Here is a 9,429-nt window from a genome sequence, read left to right on the forward strand (position 1 = left end):
TGTGTTAAAAAAATAAAAGATACGGTGAATGTTGCGAACGCTATTGTCTACAATTCTTGCATTTTACAGACGTTAGGAAAATAAGAAAATCTTAGTCTTTCAACAAATTTATGTACATGCGTCATGAAAACATGAAGCATGGTTCTAATATTTGTAGTCCTTCAATTAAATAACTAAATTACTAATGTGCTATTTTTATTTTTTAATAATTACATTTATATAAATACAAAAAATTATCGCAGGCTTAATAACGCCTGTAACTCCTTTACTATTAGTAATAATGGCACGTTTTAATACCTGATAATAATCGTTAATATGACTTATTGTTGATCGTGACGTTAACGCGCTTTTGAACAAGCAATTTCTTCACCGTTATTACGAGTATATTAAAATAAATATTATATTATAAAACACATTTGAAAAAAATAAAAAATGTAAGTAGATTTTTCTGTGTTTTTGTATAGGTATTCGTAATATTGCAATGGATTATACTGTCAATAATTTTTGTCTTAAATAAACATAAATAATTTCAACTTTAATCCTGTTATAAACGAAATCATGCAGCCTGTACGTTTTGTCCCTGGGGTTTTGCCACTAATAGTTACTTCGGCAGAGTCCAGCTTACAGGACACTAGGACATTTTGACCCTCGATGTGAACTTTATTACGATGTAATAAAATCTTTACATTGATTTAAATCTAGTGTGTTTGTAAAGCTTCGATTCCATTTTATGCTCTTGACAGTCCTTTTATCTTTGAATTGAAGTGACTTTGTTTTGAAGATGACTCTTTGTTGACTTATGTACGTTTATATATAACCGGGTAAATAAATAGTGTGCTTTATATACTTACTAGCAATTTCCACTTGGTTTGAGTGTGTGTACGAGTATTTGTGACCTTACTTGGCATGCTTAAGAAGTGTTATGTTTGTATTATAGTTAATGCGGAACTACAACCCATTATAAATGTAAATTCTGCTGTAAAAAAAAACAACAGAAAAAACGTTAGTTCAAATTGTTCATAATATGGATTAAAATTGGATTTAAGTAACAAGTGTGTAATATTTGTATATTAGTTATTTTATTTATGTAAGACACTGTCGCATATTATATTTAAAATAAAGTCAAAATAAATGTCTGCCAGATAATCATTTTCTTTTACAGAGAAGATTGATGCTTTCTTCCTCGCACTGATAAATTGCACAATTGCACATATAATAACCTCGAGATATATAATTGCAATGTTTTTTATTCACTTTGAACAATTTGAAGTTTTACAATATTTTTGAATTGTAATTCTGGATTTGAATCCCTTAGATGAGAATCACTTGTTATTTTTATTGGAAAAAATATATATTATATAAAGTAAAACCATTAGGATTAGTCCCAATTACCAGTGCTACAGACATCACTCATTTATAGAGACTATTTTAAACCGTGTCTTTTTTTATCGAAGTTGAAAATATTTCTAAACATATATATACACTAGCTAGGCCCGCGACTTCGTCCGTGTGAAATTTAACAAAAAAAATATTGTTCAGTTCGTAGTTACAAAATAAATACGTTTCTAAAATAAAAGTAGCCTAAGTTACTCTTTACTATCAGTGAAAGTCCCGTCAAAATCGGTCCAGCCGTTTCAGAGATTAACCGGAACAAACAGACAGATTGACAAACAGACAGACAGACACTAGACAGACAGAGAAAATTTATAAAAAATGTTATTTTGGTATATGTGTCGTGTATACATCCATATGCATTTAGTAAAAAAATATATTTTAATATTACAAACACACACTCCAATTTTGTCAATTAGTATAGATTTGATTGTATAACACATATACAAAGTATCAAACCTATTTCACATCAGTTATTAGATTCACATGAACAATCGATTCATCGATCACATCGAAGCAGATGTTCCGAGTCGATTTAAGAGCCATTTAAGGGCTAATTCATCGAAATTTTTGTGGTTAATTTATAATTGAACTCGAAATTTATGAACACAATATATATCGTATACCGTAGTGATATTTCGTTTGCCATATGTCTTAGGGTTTAATAGTTGTTGAAAGTTTCTAAAGAAAAGAAACACATAATTACATGTTTATATTTTTATAATATTGTTGTGTATTTTATACTTAGATATGATTACTGATAGAATTTCTGATTTCGTCTGTGTGATTTTAAGGAAAAACGAAAAGTCGTACATACTTACTTTTAACCCTCTTAAATAAATAATGATTCCAAAATATTATTTTCTTTTTACAAATTCACGTTGTAAAGATGTATGATATTATTTTGTTCATGTCATGTTAAAGTTAGTCACAGTACTACAAACTATCTGTTCATAATAACACACACACATATACACACACACACATATACACACACACACACACACACACACACACACACACATCAGCCTATCGCAGTCCAATGCTGGACATAGGTCTCCACAAGTTCGCGCCAAAAATGGCGTGAACTCATGATTTTTGCCCATAGTCACCACGCTGGGCAAGCTGTGACCGCAGGGCTGGCTTTATCGCACCGAAGACGTTACTGCCCGTCTTGGGTCTGTGTATTTCAAAGCCAGCAGTTGGATGGTTATCCCGCCATCGGTCGACTTTTTAAGTTCCAATGTGGTAGTGAAACTGTGTTATCTCTTAGTCGCCTCTTACGACACCCACGAGAAGAGAGTTGGCTATATTCTTTGCTGTCGTAACCACACAGTTCATAATAACTGGTCTTTACTAAATGCTTAGGAATCTAAATTGAAATAACTAACATACAATAATAAATATTTTTATTTTTATAATTTATTTAAGCTAATATTAATGGGTGAAGGAATTGGCAGGATTTTCGGTGATCGATAGCTAATGACAAAAAAAATGGTGCTATATAGAACAAAAATATATTGGTACAATTGGATAATTGTAAACCTATAAAATTTGACTGAAATTTGATTTATTTGTTATTAAAATTATAAATACACGAAACGCCAACATTATTAAGAGAAACAATTTAATATACAACAAATTAAATTGTTAACTATTAAATTAAAATTTCCAACGATAAACTAGAAAATTCTTGAATCCATTAAACTCATCCTTTTATTATAAAAAATTTATAACTATCCAACAGCGACATCACTACATAGTATAAAACAAAGTTGCTTCCCGTCTGTCCCGTCCCGTCCATGTATGCTTAGATCTTTAAAATTACGTAACGGATTTTCATGCGGTTTTTTTAATAGATTGAATGATTCAAGAGGGATGTTTATAAGTTATAATACATGCATAATATGGTAGAGAAAAACTGATAATTTTAGAGATTTCTAACGTATCTTTTGTTGTAGATAGTATTTAGTATCAGCACCCCGTGCAAAGCCGGGGCGGGTCGCTAGTAAGTTATATATTAATGTACAGGACAGGTATCTCTTGCTAGGAATTACAAAGCAGGCCTATTGGGACAGTGCCTTAACCTTACAGAAGATCACAGCCAAAAACATAATCCTCTCAAGTAGGTTTGTCTTCCTTTGAAGAGTGAGGTAGCCAAATCTTCATGGGAGGGGAAATGGTAGAGTCGGCTACGCGTTTGTAATGCTCCTGGTGTTGCAGACGTCCATAATACTCGCTTATAATGAGTCGAACCATACGCTTGATTGCTAACATATAGGAATAAAATAGGCTATATCACATCACGCTACGAATCACAGTAAGAAAATAAATATCAGTAAGAGTGAAACCGCAAGGGGTGGATAGTAAGCAACAATTTGCGCAATAGCAATTAAGGGAAATGTCACACATGAAACATGCGAGCAGGTAATGTGTGTGGAATGCATATTATCGCACGTGTTCGGTCCGGACCGGCGACCGGCGACCGGCCTGGAATACCGGGCTTCATTTGCTTTCACTCTATTAGAGATAATTACTGTCGCCCCTTTCTATGTTTTGTGGTCGGGAAATTAAAATCAAAGTCATTACTTGTTTGAATGTATTGTTGTTATTATAATAACAAGTCTAAAATATAAGTATACAGGTTACTAATATAATAAGTAAAAGTAATGTTACATATGTTCCAAATTAGATTTATTTTTTGGTTAAAATATTTGTTTCATCGATACGTGTTCTTGTTTATTTATTTAAAAAAAAAGTGAAAAAATATAATGTGAAATTATTTAAATATAGCTTATTACCTCTAAACAAAAACTTGAGCAGAAAGGTTTTCACAAAAAAAAAAAAATTGGTTATTAACAACAACAATAACAAAAAAAAAAGAGAAAGAATACGAGTAGTAAGCACTAGACTATATACTTCTATAATAATAAACAAAAGAGTTCATATATGCATGTGTGTGTCAAATACATGGTAGAGTAAATTTTTATTACGGAATTAATGTATTTTTCATTCTGCATACATTCTCTATATAAACTACTACTTTTAGAAAATATATAATATAGCCTATGTCACCCACGGATAGAGTAGGTTCCCAACAGTGTTTTTTTTTTCAAATCGGTTTCAATCGATTTCAAGTAGTTTCGGAGCCTACTCAATGCCTATATTAGTATAGATAAGTGTGTTTAATTTCATACTCCCGTCCGCACAATTTTCGTACGGTCCGGTAAAGGGGTACAAAGTTTTTGCTTCGCGTATTAATATACAAAGATCCCTTAATTTTGTGTAACTACTGAACAGGGGCCTTAAGTTAAGTTACGTCTAGAGTTTCATAAAATCAATTCGTCTATAAACACTAAAAATTATCACTAAATGTGTTTTAGTACCTACAAAATCTATAATCGCAAGTGATAAAGATAAAGTTTAAAATAAATCCGGCACCATGTGTAGTGTGTACTTGATACCTGTATAATCATAAGGATTCGATTTAACAAATAAGGTATTAATATGAAACTTTGACTTTTATATTGACAAAGTATAGTTAAAATTTTGTAGTAGACTTAATAATTGATTTTCAGTTATGCCAATGAGAAACGTTTAATTTCGCCAAAGTCAGGTGGAATGGAGGAAACACGAAGAAGATTGATCGGTATGATTGAGATAAGTCTCAATTAAATTTTGAAGACAAGCAAAATTGTCGGCCTTTAGTTGTTATACCTTAACCTAACAACATTAAATGTTACTCTAGAACTACCGCACATTAGTAATTATTGCTAATGTTACTTATTCTTTATACAGAAGTTCAACGGGCTCTTGTAAAATATTAATAATACTGCTTTGTTTTACACTGGTCGACGAAAAATTAGATGTTTACTATTTTCTCAAAAGTTGTGATAACTTCTAAAATAACCGCGGTAAAATAAATAAATATATTAATCGAAGCAGTAATATAATATTTAATTAGTGTTATTAGTATGAGCGGACATAAGGCGGTGTCCACGCGAGCGGTACGGCACGCGCGCAGATTTATCAGCGTATAATTAAAAAGCGGTACATTAGTTCGCGGCGAGCGGGTGCGTACGGAGCAGCAGCTGTCGCTCCACGTGTACTGCGACCTAACTGACTTGAGAATATTTGTAGTGAACCAAAAATATGAGAAAAATCCACCTATATGGTATAATTAAAGGATTAGAACAGCGCGCTCTTTAAGTTATTAATGATATTCTTTAGGTACCACCGTTACCTATTTATTTAAAGTAGTAAAATGATCTCGAAATGACAATTAACAGACATATGAAATGTACTTTAATATAATATATAAATCCATGTCATTTGATGTGATAATGTCACAGTTTTATAGGGTTTCTCACAATTTTAAATTAAATATTACTTATAAAGTACCTAGTATTATCTATACTAGTATTATAAAGAAGGAAAACTCGATTTTTTGTAATGGATAAACAGGAAAACTACTGGCCTGATATATATATATATATATATATATATATATATATATATATATCTATAATATATATAAACGCGAAAGGTCATTCATCACGAAATCTCCGAAACTATAACACCTACAAACTTGAAATTTGGCAGGTAGGCTCCTTATAAGACCTAGGCATCCGCTAAGAACGGATTTTACGAAACTCGACCCCTAAGGGGGTGAAATGGGGGTTGCAAGTTTGTATGAACGTCCTATGATTTTGAAGTAAGAGACTTGAAATTTAAAATGTATGCTCTATAGATGATGAGAAGGTGTTCAAATAATATATCTTTAGAAATCAACTCCCTTTTGGGGTTGAATCGGGGGATGGTGGGTTGACTCACTCATCACGAAATCTCCGAAACTATGACACATACAAACTTGAAATTTGGCAGGAAGGCTCCTTATAGAGTGTAAACATCCGCTAAGAACGGATTTTACGAAATTCAACCCCTAAGGGGATAAAACGGGGGTTGGAAGTTTGTATGAAAGTCCCATGATTTTGAAGTAAGAGACTTGAAATTTAAAATGTATGCCTTATAGATAATGAGAAGGTGTCCAAATAATCTATCTTTAGAAATCAACTCCCTTTTGGGGTTAAAACGGGGGATGGTAGGTTTACTCACTCACCACGAAATCTCCGAAACTATAACACCTGAAAACTTGAAATTTGGCAGATAGGCTCCTTATAGGGCGTAAACATTCGCTAAGAACGGGTTTTACGAAATTCGACCCCTAGAGGGGTAAAACGGGGGTTGGAAGTTTGTATGAAAGTCCTATGTTTTTGGAGTAAGAGACTAAAAATTTAAAATGTATGCTCTATAGATGATGAGAAAGTGTACAAATAATTTATCTTTAAAAATAACCTCCCTTTTGGGGTTGAAACGGGGGATGGTAGATTGACTCACTCATCACGAAATCTCCGAAACTATAACAGCCACAAATTTGACATTTGGCAGGTTGGTTTCTTATAGGGCGTACATACCTGCTAAGAACGGATTTTACGAAACTCGACCCCTAAGGAGATAAAACGGGGGTTGGAAATTTGTATGAAAGTTCTATGTCTTTGAAGTAAGAGACTTGAAATTTAAAATATATGCTCTATAGATGGTGAGGAGGTGTCCAAATAATACATCGTAATCTATATATATAAAAGAGAAAGGTCACTGACTCACTCATCACGAGAACCCAAAAACAGCTGGAAAGTCCATCCATCTAGGATGGATAAAGATGAAATTTGGCAGGGAGGTAGATTATAGTTAGTAGATAATAGTAGTTGAGTAGAGAGATTTAGCGATATTCCACCACTAAGGGGGTTTAATTGGGGTTGATAGTTTGTATGAAACATATACAGCAGTTATATAAATTCGTCGATAGGTTATTTATACTGTAGCCTGAAAATAAAACTAAAAATGTGGTGTATAGAGAGGTTTTATAAAAACAAGTATTAAATTATACTAAATTGTACCTTTTAAAAAGTTACTCAGTGTGATAAGCATTTCAAGTGACCGAAATAAAAAAAAATGCGTTAAACATCTTAATAGTAATGCATATCTTCATAACCACGCGGATGTAGTCGCGGGCAACGGTTAGTGTATTATAAAACAAAGTTCCCAAAAGTGTATGTGATCGATTTCCTCAAAATCTACTGAACGGATTTTCATGCGGTTCAAGAGGAAGGTTTACGGAACGGCTAAGCCGATTATAATGAGAGTTTAACTGGAAGTGTGCCGGGAAAACTTTGTGACACACTGATTTCAACGCGGGCGAAGCCGCGGGCACAGCTAGTATATATATATATATATATAAATTAACCAGAGAAAATTGAACAGTCAAATAGGGTAGGGTAGGGTTGGTCTACTGGGGTAAAGCCGCAGACTGAAAGCTTGTCTATTAGTAAATTAAAGGTTTATTTTAAAATGGTCAACAGGTAATCATTAAAACAAAAAGTACCAAAACTGTTCACGTCTAATTTAAAATCGCGTGACGTATCGTGATTGTCTAAGCCCTGACAGATGTGTGGCGGAATGTAATTGTTTGCTAGTAACTTTACATTTTATATCAGTCGGTACGCACCCTAATGTTAAGGATTCATTCACCTCGTCAGATGTTCAATGGGCCGAATTCGGGGGTCGGAAGTAGGTTTTTTGCAGAGAAAGTCCAGCTTTATCCAAATTGATTTAAGCTGTAACGGTGCAAGGTTTTTAAATAAAGTTTTATAATTTTTTCAAGGTTTATAATTTTTTTAATAGCTTAAGAAAAAATAAATAAGTATAATTTTACGAAAAAAGTTTTGCCTAAAGTTTTAAGTTAACGAAGTATTTATCTTTATGGGTACTAGGTATTTTTCTCACGACAACGGTTAGACAGTTCGAAGGTTAATTTAATAAACGAGATTTGAGTGACTTTTTGTTATATTTTTCAACATCATCAAATATTAACTATTCTTGTACGTTTTAATAACAATTAACGCTCGAAGTTCGTTAAGGCTTCGTCCGAGAAGTCCTTCAAAGTTTGAGATCTGTTTCCCTTCTCCCGCTCGCTTTTAAACTGATTTTATTTTTATATATTAAGCCTGTGTTAATTAAAAGATTTAATAAAGAAAATTCTTAATGAAAACGATCTTTATAACATTGGAGATCAGGCGATATAGAAGAATTCGTAAGCGTTAATGCTTATAGTTCATGATTCATTGCTATATTAAAAATAACTAAGGACTAGGTAATTGAATTTAGGGTTTTTTACTTCATCATTAATTTTTAAATCGGCCTGTCAGTTTTTAACATACCCATATAAAAATAAACTAAAACCCTCTTTAGACTTCTTTCTTTTATAAGGACTTCTTAAATAGCTCTTTCAATTATTGATGTTTGAAAGTAGACAAAATAAATTAATATAGAGATAACAATTCCATAATCCTTATAAATAAAATTGTAGAAAAAATCTATCCAATTTAAGTAATAATGAAGTCATATTTAATGAGTCTAAAATTGATGTGAATTAGTCCACGATAAGTCGGATGAGTCTGAAGTACCTCGTCATTGTTACCAAATGTCATAATGTGTAAGCTTTGGAGTTAGCATGAATAATATATCACTAATGTGATAAGATCTGATGATGTTGATAGCAGTTAAACAAGGCACAGTTAATTATTCTGTAAAAGGGTGACCCTTGACAGACACCGCTCAATTTATTTAATAATGCTTATAAGGAATGCGTACTTTTCGTTAATATTGGTCACCTTTCACTAAAATTGTCTCGTTTAAAACTATAAAATCTATAATTATATAACGCAAAACACTTTAAATATTATTCTTGAAATCGTTAAAATAAATAAAAACATAAATATTAACAATAACATAAAAACAATAACAACAATTACAGAATAACTAACATCAAGTGAATACGTAGTACCTATTACTTTAAAGGAAACTTGCTAATAATTTACGAATTTGTTAATTATTTCAAAAGTTTCTGTAAAGTCATTTTACTAACAAATCTTTTGAATGAGTATTTTATCAATCATTCAAGGTGTCATGCGTTTCATT

This window comes from Melitaea cinxia, chromosome 18 (genome assembly GCF_905220565.1).
Source record: "Melitaea cinxia chromosome 18, ilMelCinx1.1, whole genome shotgun sequence".
NCBI classification, from domain to species: domain Eukaryota; kingdom Metazoa; phylum Arthropoda; class Insecta; order Lepidoptera; family Nymphalidae; genus Melitaea; species Melitaea cinxia.